This window comes from Zophobas morio, unplaced genomic scaffold (genome assembly GCF_036711695.1).
Source record: "Zophobas morio isolate AGI-343-1 ecotype UQ-CSIRO unplaced genomic scaffold, CSIRO_AGI_Zmor_V1 ptg000004l, whole genome shotgun sequence".
Lineage (NCBI taxonomy): Eukaryota > Metazoa > Arthropoda > Insecta > Coleoptera > Tenebrionidae > Zophobas > Zophobas morio.
In genome coordinates this window covers 12,374,926-12,394,805 of record NW_026972109.1, presented here as the reverse complement: position 1 = coordinate 12,394,805, position 19,880 = coordinate 12,374,926, and the positions used below count along the sequence as shown (strand labels likewise).

The following is a 19,880-nucleotide window of genomic DNA, read 5'->3' as shown; positions in this document are numbered from 1 at the left end:
ATAGACTCGCTTTTACAATTAAAAGAAGTTTGAAAATGAAATTTTCATTTTTCAACGATTCATAATTTGCGATTTACGTTATACTTATAATAATAAATTTTTTGGAAAATTTTTACAAGTTAAAATGTTAATTTTTGGAAAATAAAGGGTCAGTTTTCTTGGTTGTTTCAAGACATTGCAAAAAAAGCTTAAGATTCGTAATCTCGAGAAAATACTCCACAAGGAAGAATTTTTTTCGCTCAAATACCGGTATATTCATTTTCAATTTTTTTTTTTAATTTTTAGAAAATGATCACCTCCCTAATTTTAGTTATGTAAAGAAATATTTGAACCATACTTGAGATTCATAATATGTAAAAAATTCTCTGTAAGAAAACATCTCTTTCAGTCGAATAGTCGTTTACATCATTTTTCGACAATAATTATTGTTCTAAATAAAAATTCACATTTTTCTTTCTTTTCTGAAGAAAGAATTCTTTATAAAGGTGTAAATTTTTAGAAAATGAGGTTTGACTTTATTTCGATTTATTTAAAGTTGAATCAGAAAAAGGACTTTAAAATTCTGCCGAAAATTCTTCATAAGAATATGTACATTTTCCGTGAAATATTTTTTTTAAATATTGGAAATCAAATTTTTAATTTCATTTTCCTCAATTATTTGAAAATGTAACCCGAATTGGACTTCAACTTGTGAAGAATTTTCTGTAAAACAAAATCTGTTTCCACTCGAATAGTGTCAGTTACCTTTTTTTTTTAATTTCTGGAAAGTATGCGATTGCGAAAAATTCTCCATAAGAAAACCTTTCCGTTCAAATGGATTGATCACCATCTTTCTTTCTGAAAAATTTTTGGAAATTAAAATTACGCTTTTCTCAATCATTTAGAGAACTATGTCTGGGCGTTTAATGATCTCTAGAGTACGAAAAAATAGGCCTCCCGTTTCTGTCTGTCTCCCGTTTGTTTGGATTTTCACTCGACACGTGTTCTCCGAAACTGTTAGACCAATTATTCTCAAATGTTTAATGTATATTAGAAACATCGTACAGATGGTAAAACAGTAACCGAAATTTGGCTAAGCATCTCCACCAACAATAGGATGACGTCATTTCCAAAATTTACGTTGGTACATATTATTCAAAGTTTATAAAATAACATCCGCATTGAGCTTTTACCCTAGACATCCAGATTTTTGAAAAAAAATAAAAACTTTGTAACAACATTTTGCAATTTAACTCTAAAATAAGCAAAATATTATGACTTCATACTGTGGTTTATCAATGCATTCAAAGTTTTTATAATTATTTTATACAGGGTACCACAAAATAATTAACGAATGAGCCACTCTATTTTACTGATCAAATCAAGACCGTATCACCTCATTTTTCTGAAATGTTATAACTTTAGACCAATGTTTTTCATAAAATCTGAAGGTGCTCGCTGTGCTCACATTCTAATTGTACTTTTTTTAAAGTTTAGTCTTAGAAGTATCGAAGAAAAAGTGTGAAGTTTGGATTCAATTGTAATAATAAATCTCTAAAGCTCGTTCAGGTATCCCCAATTTTAATAATCACAATTGTTTTTAAGATTCACCGTTTTTAAGATAACAAATACATTTTTTTTTAATTTAACTTCTCAGAGATAGAAGTGAATTATTTTTAATAACACCTGTATATGCTCGCTGCGCTCACATACTAAACCATCTTTTTTGTAGTTTAGACTCACACTTAGAAGTGATTAAGAAAGAATCTAATCGAATAGTAATAGAGCCATTAATTTTAAAAACAACCTTTCAGAATGCGAGCGCAGCGAGCATATGCAGGTGTTATTAAAAATAATTCACCCCTATCCCTGAGAAGCTAATTTTTAAAAAAAAGGTCATGAAAAAATCTCTGATTAATAATAATAATTTACGTTCCCACCGACGAATAATCCTGAATAACATCTAAATGTGCTCGCTGCGCTCGCATTCGGAATTTTGTTTTTCTGATTAATTTAGTGTCATAATAGTATATTAAAGAACGCGTTTAATAAGGCAAATATTGAGGCACAAAACCAAGTGTATAGAACGAGCGGCGAAGCCGCGAGTTATATAAAGGATGAGTGCCACAGTGGCCTTATGAACGAGTTATTTATACTATTTTTTCCACCGCTCACGGTTTTTCGCAAATTTTAATTGAAATTTGCGTTTTTTTAAATCTGGGGAATTTTGTCGTGGTTGGTAATGGGTTGGTCTGACACTAACCACGAAATATTTGACGTTCGAATTTTCACAACAACAAGTGTAATTCGAATCAATTCGAATTTTTGTAAGTTAAAATTGGTTAAAATATGTTGTGAACAAGTTTGTGAAGTCCTTACGCCTCCCGAAATATGGGAAATTTCAATTTGACATTTGCCACTGACATTCACCTGACATTTCTCGTCATGGCTACCAATCTTACCCATCTAAATTACACCAGATCTATTTCAGAACCCCTGTCCGCTATTAACGAACCGCTTTGACGTCATTTGGATGATTTAATAGCTCTATTAGAAAATCAAAAAACGTGCGCGGTGGAAAAAAACATTTACGAATGAATGGTCAGCAAAGCTACTTTGTTTTTATTATAATAATTCTGGAGATCTTCCTGGGAAAGTAAATTACTCTGAAAAAATCAACTTCTAAAATGGGCACCTAGGGAGAACGTTCGGGATGTTTCTTCTTCTTCATGTATCATGTCTTTTTAGAACCTTGGTCACCATCATAGCGATTTTGATCTTGTTGATAGCTATTCTGATGATTCGGGATGTTTGTAACAACTAAATTGTTCTTAATTATTAAGGTTTTCAGACACCAATAAATACTTTTTTGAAATACACCTAAACGTGCTCCCTGCGTTCGCATTTTAATCTTATTTTTTTCAACGTTATTCTTACAAAAATGCGCAGGAAAGGGTCCCACCGAAGTTGTTTGAGTTTTATTGTACACACTTGGTGTACGAGCACAGCGAGCAGTTCTAGATTGCCGGGGCGCTCCAGTTTTATTGCGGTCTCATAAGAACGTTTACGAATCAATCATCCGTGAGACTATACTTAGGTTTGTTCTTTCTCTCTTTTTTCAATTATTGTATATGTAGAATTTTTTTATATAAGTTGTTTATTGATTAATTTTTGATAAAAATTCACGTCATCGTTCTGAGTGTGAGGGAAGTACTGTAAATTTTTTACACCGCTTTTGAACTTGAGCGTAAGCGAGTCCATCAAACGAATAGCCATTTTTATATTTTCTCGACGTTTCATAACCTCTACAGCACGAAAAAGTAGTCTCCCGTTTCCGTCTGTTTGGTGTCTGTATCCACTGTCTGTATATTAGACACGTAATCTCCGAAACTGCTGGGCCGATTGTTGTCAATTTTTGTATGTATATTAGAAATATCATGTAGATGGTTAAATGCTAACCAAAATGTTACTAATCATCCCCATCAACAATTTGTTGATATCATTTTAAAGAATTCTATGTTTATTTGATTTAACTGTTATCCAGCACTGCAGCAGTATACTCCTATAAGTGTGGTGTACGAATCCACTTTGAGTTTGTCCCTAACCGTCCAAATTTTTGCAAAAACATAAAGCGCGGTATAATAGTCGTTTTCCATGATCGTAGGCCATCCCGATCGTGGTCTAGTGGTTAAGGCTGAGCAATGCGGACCGAACGTCGCGCGTTCGATTCCAAGCTTGGCCTTTCGTTTTTTCCTTTTTTTTTCTCATTTTGTCTCGCATTGTGTATTATCTATGTTTATGACGTCATAAGAAATTCTTTTATTGGTCGAAAATGGGAGAATACGCACGTCTTTATATAATGATGATAAAATAAGAATTATAATATTCAGAACACTTTGTTCGATTGTGGTTTAATAATTTTAGTTCTGTTTTGATTTGTCGTATTATGCTTCAAGGGCGAGGGAAGTTCTGTCGAAATAACCTTCGACCAAATTTTTTTTATAAAATTAACGAAAATGCAGCCAGATTGAAGATTTTTCAGATTTATGCTATTCGAGGAGACCTAAATTTTTGATATGTTTAAGTAATTCCAAACGATAATTCTGTATATACCTAGTCATTTAAAAGATTTTACCATGCTTTTGATCTGTTCTGCCGTAAATATAATCTATTCTCTTGTGAATTGCTTTTGTTTAGCCGTTCGAGATTTGTCGTTCATTTATATAATTACTTTTACCGTACCTACTTGTTATATTTATATCTTCCTCTTAGCGAAAGAAACGAAAAAAAAAACATTTCTATTTCTGTAAACAGAGAGGCGTCCTTATTTTATCTTTTACTTAAAGTTTTACTTTGTACTAAACTGCTATACAGTAATGAGTTCCATTTAAAAATTAAAACACACCACACATTAGAATCACAGAAATTGACACTACACAGTCGTTAAATAAATGTTTACAAATCTTTACTACGTCATTAATTAGTACTCAAGCTTTAACGGAAAGATTAAGTAGTTGCATCTAAAAATACGGAAACGTTTATTTAGCGTCATTTAACACTGGCGTTGTTTATTTCAAATTAATTAATTCTAATCAGAGTATTTAGTATATGTCATCGGTATAGCTTCTTCGTTCTTTTTATGTCTCCGCTAGTGAAGCGGCTGTTCAACAGTTGGATAAACGGATAAATTTTGGTTACGTGACTACGCAAAATTTTGAAGAGACGTCATCACATTGTTGGTGGGGATGATTAGAAAAATTTTGGCTAGACAGACAGACGGAAACGGCGAACTAATTTTTCGTGCTCTAACTTTAATAAGTATTACAACTTTTAAAAATATTGTAATCTAAAACATTTGTATATTGTAGAAAACAGCAGACGTAGAAATTTCCTGGGCCGAGAATCTCGCTCGCTCCATTTTTGTTTGTTTGTTTGTTCATTCCATGGTCAATAAACATCAATCTCCCGCCGTATGCAAAGCGCATCCTGGCATCCCTATAAAAAACGGCGTTCCGCGTTTCCAATTCTCGCTTAATTAAATCGCGGCATTTCGGCAGGGATTAAATTTTTCGAAATCGGCCCTTCGCAGATGAGCCTCCTGATTCCCAGGTAACTAATTTAATTCCGTTAAATAGAGTCGAAGACGGCGCAAGCGAGACGGAAAACTTGGAAAAGCCGTCGTCGTGTGCATGTCCTGTAATTGTCGTTCGCACGGACCGCACGCGCCCTCCCACAACACTGTTTTTGTTTTTCCAATTCCAGCCGAGCGAAAAACACGAAAAATAAATAAAAGTAAATGGCCGGTCCCGTAATTTATTCGAACTTGCCTAACGAATTGTGTGCCGAAAAAAATAACGCTAATTTTATTTCTCTAGTCCGGACGCAACCGCCGCCGCCCGCGCCGCCTGCCCCGGATCACGGCCTAATCGTCAGACAAATTCGATTTTGCTCGCTAGTTTTAATTATTCGACGGAGGGTTTTATTTATGGCGGGTTTGTGTGTGTGTGTCGCTAATTTGCGAGCTTCCGCAGATTCGACGGAGCTTTGAGCGACTGAAAACAAAAGCTCGAAGGGTCTGGAGAGAGAGAGTCACTTTGGGCGGGCATGCGTTCCGTGGGGCAGATTTGGCGCTGATTTATGCATCGCAGGTTTAAAATAGACGCTAGTTTTTGCAATGTATGTAAATAATTGGCAAAATTTAAGGAAATACTAAAATATTCAGTTGCACTTAAATAGACTGTATTAATGAATTATTCGTTGGAAAGACGCCTTCAGCGATGATAAATTCATTATTTTTTATATACAGGGTGGGTATTATAATAACGGGATCCTGAACAATTTTCAATGCAACACAACATACATCTATCAGTTATTGGTACTCTCCTTACTTGTTGCCATTGTTTCTGAAAGACGTCAATCAAAATTTCACAATAATAGTATATTAAAGAACGAGTTTCATAAGGCAAATATTGAGGCACGAATCCAAGTTTATAGAACGAGCGGCGAAGCCGCGAGTTATATAAAGGATGAGTGCCTCAATGGCCTTATGAACGAGTTATTTATACTATTTTTTCTACCGCACACGTTTTTTCCCAAAATTTAATTGAAATTTGCATTTTTTTTTAATCTGGGGACTTTTGTCGTGGTTGATGATGGGTTGGTCTAACACTAACCACGAAATATTTGAGGTTCGAATTTTCACAACAACAACTGTAATTCGAATCAATTCGAGTTTTTGTAATTTAAAATTGGTTAAAATGTCTTGCGAAGAAGTTACGCGTCCGGAAACACGGGAAATTTTCAGTTTACATTTGCCACTGACATTCACCTGACATTTCTCGTCATGGCTACCAATCTTACCGATCTAAATTACACCAGATCTATTAAAGAACGCCTTTCCGCTATTAACGAACTGCTGTGACGTCATTTGCGTGCGTTAATACCTCTATTAGAAAACCAAAAAACGTGGGCGGTAGAAAAAAACATATTAAAATATATTACCAACATATTAATTCAAAGAAATGTAATAAATAAATTTAACTAGCGTAAGTCTTGTTCAAAATGCCTTCCTTCCCGCGCAACACACATTTCGATTCGATTTAATTATTTCTAATTCTAGTTTTTAAATCTTCACAATTACGAATAGGACTTTGGTAAACTTGTTCTTTTACAACCCCCCACAGGAAGAAATCTAAAGGTGTTAAGTCGGGACTACCACGGGGCCATGCACTCACACTGCCTCTGCCAATCCACTTATTTGCAAACGTCTCATCAAGATAGTCCCGAACAACTCTGTGACAATGAGGTGGTGCCACGTCCTGTTGAAACCACAACTTGTCAAAGGTTGAAACGAACATTTTCTAATAACCCTGGAAAATTATTTTCCAAAAATTGTCGATACCTATGTCCTGTTAAGTTGCCTTCGAAGAAGTATGGGCCAATTACGTAATCTGCTATAATACCAGCCCACACACTTATGGAATAAACATTTTGAAAATGAGCTGTTCTGATCCAGTGTCGGTTATTTTGGGAGTAATAGTGACAGTTGTGCGGATTAACAACCCCATTATTACCAAATCTTGCTTCATCGCTGAACAAAACTTTGAATAAAATATTGTTGTCCAACTCTAGTTGATGTTACAGAAATTTGCAAAATTGTATTTTTCTGGGCAAGTCTTCTTCTTTTAAACCTTGTACTAATGTCACATGGTAAGGGTAGAACTTATTTGCTCTCAAAATTTTTGAAACGGCATTTTTTCCGCATTCTCCAAACATATGAGATATGTTTTTTGTGTTGCATTGAAATTTGGTCAGGGTGCCGTTATTATAATACGCACCCTGTATATAGTTACCCTTGAAACAATTTTGTTCCAAATTTTTGTCCCAAAAAAATATTTCCATCATATTTCATGCCTATTTTCGTAAAAACGTGTATCCGTAGAAAATATAATGCACTAAAGAACTTTAAAAAAATCTAACTCTTCACATTACTACAATTTATTCTATTGTTTTAAGGTCTCAATCCAAAGTGTTAATATCTTCACCATATAAACAGTGTTTGTCAGATATTCAGTCTCCTTTAGTAAATGATCCAAAAAAGTTGTGGACGTTTGTACAAAATCAAAGAGTTAATACTTAATTTACCGCCTCGAACCTTATTTACTCACACGTGATAACATAATTTTCGGTGGAGGAAATTCTTAAAGCCTTGAAAAAATGTAAAAATCCACTTACAGTTGGCGTGGATCAAGTTCCCAGCTTATTTTTGAAGAATTGTGCCTGAATTTTCTCTACACCACTTTTTCATATTTTTAGTTTAATGTTCAATAGTCCTCAAGTAGCGATTATTTGAAAAAATATCATGTTTGTCCAGTCTACAAGAAAGGTGGGACAGAAAATATACAAAACTATCGTCCTATTTCGTTGTTATGTAACTTAGTCAAACTATCGGGTTTCTATAAATGCTTATAGGGCCGAAGTAGGTCATGGAAACGTGTCGCCTCTCAGTTTTGAAGTTTACTAAATACCCAAGGGCTCACGACAAATACCACAAGCATCTGTATAACTGGTTGCCTAAATGTTCCATATCTTCTTAAAAAATAAAACTAATTCATTAAACAAATTTATTCCGGTAAACATCACAGCAAATGTTGAAAATATTTACCATTTTGTTCGAGGCACATGTTCACACATGTTTCTAATTTCAAAAATGTTCTGTAACATCCTTTCTTAAATGTTTTGGACGCATTGTTCAATTTCATGTTGCAACAAGAACTCCTGAGGACTTTTTGAATGTGGTATGGATATAGGCCTTGTTCTTTTAATGTTCGAAGAAGTACAAACTGTGAAACTTCAACTTCAGCTGCAAGTTGGCGAGTGCTGATATTGGACTCATCAACTTCCACGAAGATATTTCATTGTAATAAAAATAGTACTTTAGATACGTCTAATTTTTAATTTAATTTTTTAAAAATTCCTCAAAAGATTAGAAATCTTGTCAACTGTGTTGTTACCGACCGCAAATTCCATGTTAAACATGTTGATTCTAAAAAATGGGGGCTTGGTTTGAAATTTCATCTTCGTTATATCAAAAATCGTCAAAATTTTCAGTTGGAGGTCAAGCAAGTCATTTCCAGATCAGACACATCTGTAAAAATCAACTTCTGCAAAGATATTTCATTGTAACAAAAATAGAACTTATTACTATAGACAACCCATTTTTTAATGCGTTGTCTATAGTAATAAAAACCTCCGTTTGGGCAAATTTTCCTAAACAAAAGCCCTTTATTAAAAAAGAATAAATAGTAATAATTATAATCAATGGCTTCTTGTATGTTTGAATTTTGAGCTAGTTGGACTTTGTTTTTGATAAAAAGAAAAACTCCTCTTCTTATTAAAAAAATGGCATTACATATTTTCTTGAATGCTGAGATCCTGAGGTTGTCGAAAATAAAAAATAACGCTTCTGAAGTTTTTAAGAAGCAACATGAGTGTGAAAAGAAATATCACAGATACGTTTAATTTTTAATTTAATTTTTCAAAAATTCGTCAAAAGTTTAGAAATTTTGGCAACTATGTGTTCTTACCGACCGCAAATTTCATCTTAAACACTGTTGACTCTAACAAATGAAGGGCTTGGTTTGAAATTTCCTATTCGTTATATCAAAAATCGTCAAAATTTTCAGTTGGAGATCAAGCAAGTCATTTCCAGATCAGACACATCTATAAAAATCAACTTCCCCAAAGATATTTTATTGCAATAAAATAGAACTTCCCCACCCACCCACCCATTTTTTAATGCGTTGTCTGTAGTAATAAAAACCACCTTTTCGTTAAATTTTCCTAAATAAAAGTCCCTAATTACAAAAGAACATATAGTAATATAATCATTGATTTCTTGTATATTTGAATTTTGAACTCGTTGGACTTTTTTTTGACAAAAAGAAAAACTAGTCTTCTCATTAAAAAAAATGGCATTACATATTTTCTTGAATGCTGAGATCATGAGGTTGTCGAAAATAAAAATAACGCTTCTGAAGTTTTTAAGCAACATGAGTCTAAAAAGAAGTGTCACAGATACGTCTAATTTTTAAATTAATTTTTCAAAAATTCGTCAAAAGTTTAGAAATCTTGACAACTGTGTGTTGTTACCGACCGCAAATTCCATATTAAACACTGTTGACTCTAACAAATGAAGGGCTTGGTTTGAAATTTCCTATTCGTTTATATCAAAAATCGTCAAAATTTTCAGTTGGAGATCAAGCAAGTCATTTCCAGATCAGAGAAATTTATAAAAATCAACTTCCACAAAGATATTTCTTTGTAATAAAAATAGAACTTCTCCACCCACCCACCCATTTTTTAATGCGTTATCTACAGTAATAAAAACCTCGTTTTCGTTAAATTTTCCTAAACAGAAGCCCTTTATTAAAAAAGAATTTATAGTAATATATTCTATGGTTTCTTTATATTTGACTTTTGAGCTCCTGGACTTTTTTTTGACAAAAAGAAAAACTAGTCTTCTCATTAAAAAACATGGCATTACATATTTTGTTGAATGCTAAGACCTTGAGGTTGTCGAAAATAAAAAATAACGGTTCTGAGGTTTTTAAGCAACATGAGTGTAGAAAGAAGTGTCACAGATACGTCTAATTTAAAATTTGATTTTTCAAAAATTCGTCAAAAGTATAGAAATCTTGACAACTGTGTGTTGTTACCGACCACAAATCCCATGTTAAACATGTTGATTCTAAAAAATGAAGGGTTTGGTTTGAAATTTCATCTTCGTTATATCAAAAATCGTCAAAATTTTCATTTGGAGGTCAAGCAAGTCATTTCAAGATCAGACACATCTATAAAAATCAACTTCCACAAAGATATTTCATTGTAATAAAAGTAGAACTTCCCCACCCACCCACCCATTTTTAATGCGTTGTCTATAGTAATAAAACCGTCCTTTTCGTTAAATTTTCCTAAATAAAAGCCCTTTATTAAAAAAGAATACATAGTAATATAATCAATGGTTTCCTGTATGTTTGAATTTTGAGCTCGTTGAACTTTTTTTTGACAAAAAGAAAACCAGTCTTCCCATTAAAAAAAAATGGCATTACATATTTTCTTGAAATCTGAGATGCTGAGGTTGTCGAAAATAAAAAATAACACTTTCGAAGTTTCTAACCAACATGAGTGTGAAAAGAAGTGTCACAAATACGTCTAATTTTTAATTTAGTTTTTCAAAAATTTGTCAATAGTTTAGAAATTTTGACAATTGTGTGTTGTTACCGACCGGAAATTCCATATTAAACACTGTTGACTCTAACAAATGAAGGGCTTGGTTTGAAATTTCATCTTCGTTATATCAAAAATCGTCAAAATTTTCAGTTGGAGATCAAAGAAGTCATTTCAAGATCAAACACATCAATAAAAATCAACTTCCACAAAGATATTTCATTGCAATAAAAATAGAACTTCCCCACCCACCCACCCATTTTTTAATGCGTTGTCTATAGTAATAAAAACCTCCTTTTCGTTAAATTTTCCTAAACAAAAGCCCTTTATTAAAAAAGAATACTTAGTAATATAATCATCAATGGTTTCTTGGTATGTTTGAATTTTGAGCTCGTTGGACTTTTTTTTGACAAAAAGAAAAACTAGTCTTCTCGTTAAAAAAAAAATGGCATTACATATTTTCTTGAATGGTGAGATCCTGAGGTTGTCGAAAATAAAAAATAACGCTTCTGAAGTTTTTAAGCAACATGAGTGTGAAAAGAGGTACCAATAATTTTTAATTTAATTTTTCAAAAATTCGTCAAAACTTTAGAAATTTTGGCAACTGTGTGTTGTTACCGACCGCAAATTACATATTAAACACTGTTGACTCTAACAAATGAAGGGCTTGGTTTGAAATTTCATATTCGTTATATCAAAAGTCGTCAAAATTTTCAGTTGGAGATCAAGTAAGTGATTTCCAGATCAGACACATCTACAAAAATCAACTTCCACAAAGATATTTCATTGCAATAAAAATAGAACTTCCTCACCCTCCCCCCCATTTTTTTATGCATTGTCTGTAGTAATAAAAAATTCACTTTCGTTAAAATTTCCTAAACAGAAGCTCTTTATTGCAAAAGAATATATAGCAATATAATCATTTATGTCATGTAAATTTGAATTTTGATCTCGTTGGACATTACTTTTTGTTTTTTAATGAAAAACTAGTCTTCTCATAAAAAAAAATGGCATTACTATTTTCATGAATGGTGAAATCCTGAGGTTGTCGAAAATAAAAAATAACGCTTCTTAAGTTTTTAAGCAACATGAGTGTGAAAAGAAGTGTCACAGATACCTCTAATTTTTCAAAAATTCGTCAAAAGTTTAGAAATCTTGACAACTGTGTGTTATTACCGACCGCAAATTCCATATTAAACACTGTTGACTCGAACAAATGAAGGGCTTGGTTTGAAATTTCATATTCGTTATATCAAAAATCGTCAAAATTTTTAGCTGGAGATCAGAGACATCTATAAAAATCAACTTCCACAAAAACAAAAAACTCCTTTTCGTTAAAATTACCATGTCGACACGCTCTGAACTGGAAAAATTCACCATTGTCAAAGACGTTAACCGAACACACGACGGCAACCAGCTGATACATGACTGGCCCTTATCGTGCTTTGCACGTTCCTTATCTGTGGCGCGCTTTTTTGGTTCTTAATCCTGGTCGTTCAAATGTGAGTGTGGTGGTTGTTGAAAACAGCATGCAGCGTTTAAACAGAATGATATTTAAAACGTTAGCGAACTGCTAAGCTTGCACTTTTCGAACGTGGTATGGATGTATCCTTGTTCTTTTAATGTACGATGCACTACAAACTGTGATTTTTTTTTTCTGTTTTAAAACAAAAATGTTGTGTCACAAGAGAGTGACGAACTACACGACAAATGACAAAAGAGTTCCGAAATTTAAGATTATTCAAAAATCACCATGTCAATGATGACGTTTCCAATTTTCCAGATGGAACTGTTGGTTATTGTTACGCTTTCAGTAATTAGACTAAAGAGAGCAGCACTGTTTTCATGCTGTCCCTGAGGAAGCCCTCCACAACCTCCAACGCTTGCCAAAACTTTCGAAAGTTCCTAGAGGTCTCCGACGTTTGCCGGGAGTCCGGAAAAGCTTCCAATGCCTCCCGAAGATTCGTGTTCATATTTTGAAACGTCTTAAAGATTTCCGAAGACACCCCAGTCTCCAAGCCTGGCTCCTGATAAATTTCTAAAGATACCCGACAGCGTTGGATAATATAGTTTAGGAAATATCGTTGTACCCTATAACATTTTATTGACAATAACGAGGCGGACAGTAGTACAATGGTAAGAAATAATTATGGTTCACACCAGTTCAACCCGAATTTGTCGGAGAACATTTAGCAGGTAGTTGTACTCGTAAAATAATGCTCATTTTCGTTGGTGAGTAACCATGGATCTTATTCTGCTTTCTAACATCCGCGGAGTACCGCCACGCGACAACTTTAAGACTTTAAGTTGTAAATATCTCTTGCTATTGTACTACTGTCCGTCTCGTTATTGTCAATAAAATTTTATAGGGTACAACGATATTTCCTAAATTATACCTCAGTTTTGTCGAATGTAAGTACCAGGTGTAGAGTTCTCTATTTCTATTATTATTCTCTCTCGTTTTCAAAACTTTGAAACCACGTTGCATTGTCTAGACAATACAGTGCCAACGTGGTTGGCGAAACGCGTCGACAGTGTTTATTGCTTTGCATTTCCAGTGTTATAGGGTAATAACCGCTATGTTATTTTGAGTTTTATGTAACAACTTGTCAAAGCTAGTTTGCACAGAGGTAATAGCACATAACGCATAATGACTGCTACCATTTTTTCTCATTTTTGTTGATGTATCGTTGTGTGACTGCATTCCCTGGAAACGTTAAAACAGCGTAGGAGAAGCCAGATGAAAAATAGTCGTTCGGCAGTGCGATCCCATCGGCACATCACGCGAATGCTTGTACAAGAATATGGTGTCGGACTAGCTTGATGTGTGGTATTACGTTGATAGATCTTAGCCCTCACGATGCTCTTCCGGGTGGAAAATGTTAACTTCGTAATTTTAAAGACTTCGTGTTTGTCACTGTTTTGATAGTTGGACAGTGTGGTTAATATTAATTTATGTTTTCGTTGTTACCGTTCTCTAAAAAAAATTGGTTCAAGAAGACTTCTTTCTATTTGGCGAACGTTGAACGAATAGAAAATTATTATTAATAAAGGAATTGTGTCGAATACTTTAAAAAGTTTTTGGGTTTACCTTTGACTAGTCGCACCAAGAGGTGAAAAAATACAGGAGTAATTAAGTTGAGGGTTGGGGTGTCAGTGCGTTTTCCATATTATGTTGTAAACGTGGTATTCATTCGTGCGCTTTTCAGATTTTCTCGTATCGTATCGTTTGGTGTAAAATTAAGTCCCCAAAGCACAGCTCGTGAATGCAACAAAAGTGGAATACTTTCCCTAGCCTGTTGTGAAAGCTCGCACAATCTAGCACATGCGCGTTAAAGCGCGACGACTGGGGGTAAATTCCCCGTTTTTCAAGCGGTATTGTATTGGGCAGAGCAAAGTTTATCGACTGTGTAACAAAGAGGGACGTACGATAACAAAAACAGAAGATAATTCGTTCAAAATCACTTGATACCCTCGAGCTTTTCGCGAGGCTTGCGCACTAGAAACCCTCGGCGAAATTTAATTAGTTTTTTGCGATTTTTTTCTCGTCGTTAATTGGGAAGGTTTCCCCGACAAATGAATTCGAGGTCGCGACGGAAGCAACCGCAAACAGGAGCAGGAAAAAGTGGTCGCGTCGTCGAACCTTCCGGGCTCAAGAAACATAAAGAAATTAGAGCCGATGCGTCGGAAGCGGTCCAAGAGCAAGAACGGCCCTTAAGCGGCCGTCAAATTGAATAAAACATATTTTCTGTCAATGAGAAGAGGCAAGGACGGAGTGCGGACGATTGGTGGCAAAATCCATACGGGACGGATCATAGAAACGACCTCGGGCAGCTCGAGCAGGCAAAGAAATTCAAAATAGAGACGGGGCGAAGCGAGACAGCGAGGGTAGTTGCAGGCGAGGAAGGGATGCAAGAGAGCGCGCCGACGCGTCTGCGACCTACGTTCGAAAATCCTTCGTGTTCCAACGGTGTCCCACCGAAGAGAAGGGAGAAGCGGCTGCTCTCTCAGCCGCAAGTTATTTCGTTCCCGGGCCTCGCACCAAATGCTCGACTTTCCAGCGTTTTTGCTGTAAATCGCGGGTGTGCTGTACTTGAGTGCCGGTACTGTGAAAGCTCGCGCCAAACCCATTGAGCCCATCTGGGCGCGCGGGCCATGCGGTCAATGTGACTCCAACATGACTTAGTTCCATGGGAGTAATAAGCTCTAGGTAAGAAACCCTCTTCCCTGACACTTAGCGCCTCAGACACGTGCACTTGTTCTGTTGTCAAACATTACAACCCGCACAAAAAATGTTTAACGAGCGCTTAACTTCTATAAACAGATGGATTTCCACGTTTGTATGCAAACAAGCGACTCGGTGCGCCCGGAATTTTTAATGACCGCATAAAACTAAATCAACTGGTTTTAATATTAAACAACCCTCTTTGCTTTGCGCTCGCCGTCTCGATAAACAGACGAAATATCGGAGGAAAGGATATCCGTTCGGCTTTCCGTCCACCAAAACCGGTGACAATCATCCGTTGAATATTTTTACAAGGCTCGAGATGATGTAACCAATATGGGTCTCTCGAAATTCGTGTTGACTTAACCTGAAAAAAAAAGGGAAAATGACATAGGGGGAATTTTCTACTGTTGTCATAAGATGGGTTGTTGACAACCGTGGATTTGCTCTTGGTGATGATGACAGTCTTCGTTGTTTTATTTGCAAGAGGCGCTATGTCCTAACTAAATACCGCTTGTCATGTATGCAGCGTTAAACTAGTACAGCTTCAACTACCAGACAATACCTCCCGGCTTAACATGCACTATATATTTGAATTAAATTTATTCGGGCATCATAACATTCATAACACAACAGCAAATCTTTCCGACATGACAACACCAGAATAAATTTAATCGTCAATTAGAAACGTAATTTCAAACCGTCGAAAAGTGCAGAAGTTGCATTATTAATGCCAACTCAATATTTTGAAAAAGATTCACTTGAATTATTCAGCTGAATTGTTCTGAATAATTTACCTGCATTTGCTTTGTTTTGAGACGAATAAAATTATACGAAGACCGGTAACATGACTTACCCACATAATAATATGTAAATAATTGTCAGAACATCCAAACAAAGTTAGTTAACAGTTACAACAACAATTTGGTAGTCGAACAACATTTGTTCATTTAAACTTTCAGCCGTTAAAAGGAAAATTTAGACATTTCTTCTGAAAACGTAATAGTGTCAAAAAACTACGACGACTAAGAAAAGTTCACATAACTTGACCATCAGAATCATCGTCATCACGTGACGTGTTGAGAACTTTATGTATGATGTTCTTCGCAACCGCATTATTGCAGAAAACTGTGGAAAAGTCAAACTGTCTTAATTGAAGAGACGACAGACTGTCACAACAAACAGGGGAACATCAGATAATCAACATCTCAAATTTGTTTAGCTTCACTCAGCTTCCAGTTATGAGCTGTTGGTCATTCGGCAGTTTGTCTTCGTAAACAGATTCATCTTCACCTAAAAAGAACATTGTATTATTAAAAGTACCTGTTGTTAAAGAACATATTGTAACACAAAGTTTTAATTTCCATTGTCAAAATAATATTGATGATCGTGTTGTAAAAATAAAGCATCGAAGTTAAAGATAGACATCTTTTTCATTCTGTTCTAATACTTTTACTGTATTGACTATCCTGAATAATTAAATTCATGCTAATAAAAGTATGATTGTACCTATATCGACGCTCTGCTTGTAAAAACTAACAAGAAAAAAGTGTTCAATAATTAAGAATTATCCATAAGAAGAAAATAATTCAAATTGTGTGTAAATATTTACCAGTGTGTTCTATGTATACATAAAATATTGTTATTGTTACTCAAACTTCCCTCAATCAAAGAAAAAATATAACACTAGGTATATAATATTAATGTGTTGGGTTTATAACAACTAATAGTAAAGAAATTGATAAAAATCGTCATTATACCAAAGTTCTATTGTTAAAATCTTTCCTTTGTTAAGAAAGTAGAAAGTTCTATACTGTTGAACTGAAAAAAAAAAACACTTAAATTTATTATTATTGTTCATAAAATCTACTTCTTAAATCTTGGAGCAAACTTTTATAATATGGCTTTCAGGTTACCACGCAGAACTGGACAAATTCGATTTCTTATGTTGCTTTTTTTTGGTATACAAATAAAATTTTACAACCTAAACCGTAAAGTATAAGTTATAAACCCTCGGTCGAAATTTGGCTGTCACCAAACGCCAAACAAGAGCGTGTTTGTTCTACCCTGCAATGAGGTTAACTATTAACTTCTCGTTCATATTTACGTCTATAGGATAGATTATTATAATACAATAAGCCTAAGTAGCCTCATTCGACTAATTCGTAAATGTTCTTATGCCACCGTATTATTTTAAGGCTTAGAATACGAGCGCAGCGAGCATATACAGGTGTTATTAAAAATAAGTCACTGCTGTCCCTGAGACGCTAAATTATAAAAAACAAATGTATTTATCGTCTACAAAGCAGTGAATCCTAAAAACATTTGTGACTAATAGAGGTGGGGATACCTGAACGTGCTCGCTGCGCTCGAATTCCAAGTATGTGTTTTTCAAAATCAAGAGATTTGTTATTACAATTGAACGCAAACTTGGCTAAGGCCCGTTCTTGGATATTTTTAACACTAGAGTTCAAAAAAATGAAGAATTAGAATGCGAGCGCAGCGAGCACGTTTAGGTTTTATTTAAAAAATTGTCGAAAGTAATAAAATTTTCAGAAAAATTGGGGTAAAATAAATTGACTCGTTTATTAATTATTTTGTCTATTTTAGAGAGGATTTATTCGGCAAAATTTTGAGATGACTATCAATTTTTGGGTGGGGATAAACGGATAAATTTTGATTAACGATAACTTTAAAACGTTTGCAAAATTTGCAGTTTCAAAGTTCAATTGCAAAATGTTATAAAATTTTGATTTTTTCCCAAAAACCTGGATGTTAAAAACTCAATGCGGATTCATAAACCACAAGTACAGGAGTATCTTATTTTATAATTTTTGGTTAGCGTTTTACCATCTGTACGATATTCCCAATACACATAAAATTTAATAGCAATCGGTCCATCAGTTTCGAAGATTATCTGACACACCGCAGATCGTCAGACGGAAACGGGGAGAGGTCATAAAACGTCGAGACAAGATAAAAGTAGCCAGTCGTCCGATGGACTCGATTATTATAACCATGAACTTAACATTTTACCAGGGTTTCAAATATTTGATGGTATATAGTGGCATATACCCTTCAACGTCGCGTGAACTTTCTGCACGAGAAAGGAATAGATGTAAATAACAATGGGCACTAGATCAATAATTCATTATGAGAAGGTACACACAGATGCGTGGGAGAAGGTAAATCAAGTTTAGGGTGGCAAAGATTACAATGGTTTCAGTTACCTCGAGAAGTGGAAATTAAAAATAAGAATTTAAGCCTTGGGGAAGGTTGTCGACAAAATAAATTAAAAAAATAATAAGAAACGGGTATCCAGAGCTTTGTATCCGAAACTGAAGCAACAGAGAAGCTGATGAACAATCCGAGAAAATTACGATACTTGATTAGAACGTCAAAACAAAAAGAACTCGTACTATCAACTTGTATTTGCGACAAAATTTGCATTATTATTAAACGGACATTAATCTCTTCCCAAGCACAACCAGTAGCACTTCGAACACGCCAGCGCATTTTTTCCGACCCCGAACTCTTAACGATAATAGTCCAGTTGTTGTCATTCATTACAGAAACATGTTACAAATGACAGCAAAAAACCAACCCACAACTTGAAACAGTCAAACATGTGGCATGTGCTCCTACTTGCTGTTGATATAATTAAGCAGCAAAAAGTTTCACTTTTAATAATGAAAAGGCGCCTTTACCGCTAATTGCACAGTGAGATTAATGAAAGGTCTTCACTTGAAGCTTCACTTCGCTATTATTTTTAGGTCAGAGAGGAAACTTCTTACGAGAGATATATGTGCGTCTGGAAGACGAATGTAAATTCTTGAGATTTGTTGGGTCCAATGGACGTAAAGTCGAGTCTCCGATGATACATAAACTCACGTCAACAGAATGAACCTTTTTCTTCGTGTGGAGCTTCGGGGATTATTTAATTACGTGATGACAGCAATTTTCGAATAACCGTAAATTTCAATTACAACGATGCCATTATTTTAATTGGACAAGTTTTTCGTTCGGTTTTATTGGGTTTCGTTTAGTTTTAGGGTTCCCACACTAACAATTAGTCACGCCTTTAATTAAAAAAATTTCATTAGCATTTACATTTAAATCGGTGTCGTCGGGAACACACGGAGAGCTGGATTTTTCGAAGGGTCATCGGCTCTAATCGGATTCCCTGTTTCAATTACGTGCTCTAAATTATATCGCACTGTCTTAAGGACATCCAAAGGCTCTTCCCAATAGCCAACCTCGCTAACAACGAACAATAAACTACGGAAACATTCCGTTTGCAACGCCGCAGTTTAACACACACACAATGGAAATTATTGTGGACCGAAGCCAAAAATTTGATGGCGTAAAATGCAGCCTTTTAATACGGTACATCGGATTCGGCATGTTTTGTTAGCGCCATGACGCAAATGATTTTATTTCGTTACATTTGCAAAAAATCTAGGGCACCGCTGCTGCAATATAAATAAAACGTTGCAACAAACTGGAAAACCACACATCGCAAACTCTCTGCCAGGAAGCAAAAACCAATTGGATTTTCTTCATTTCATTCATTTCGTGCCATAAGCGACACTTGTCACAAACTATTTATTTTCATTAATGTATACCATTGTTGTAAGATAATTCGTGGAGAGTAGAGTTTTTTAATCACACCACACACGTCAGTCACAACAGTCACTGTTCACTTGGAATGATGATCGATCGAACATTTGACCACTACCTGATTTATCCTTTCCCGGAAAATGAATTTCATACTGCAGGGAAAGACAAGCCAAGAGCACTTGAAAAATATAAACAAAACCCCACGTTTGATTCGATTGGGTTTACACAAGCAAGTGGACACTTTGAAAGATTTTAAACAAAGCAACGTTCCATTCCATTATCAGACAAGAAAAGGAGAAATTTGAAGTTGCTCAGGTGCTTGGTCCGT

The 19,880-nt window shown here is 34.9% G+C and overlaps 1 protein-coding gene across 1 annotated transcript in view; it reads left to right on the top strand.

Annotated features, from left to right (window-relative positions):
- Window positions 1-14,706: 14,706 nt before the first annotated feature.
- Window positions 14,707-19,880, top strand: part of LOC135141732 (uncharacterized) — a 155,717-nt gene continuing 150,543 nt past the window's right edge. Inside the window, exon 1 of the mRNA XM_064073101.1 lies at window positions 14,707-14,917. The gene's annotated coding sequence lies outside the window, so the exon portion shown is untranslated. The remainder of the gene's footprint in view (window positions 14,918-19,880) is intronic.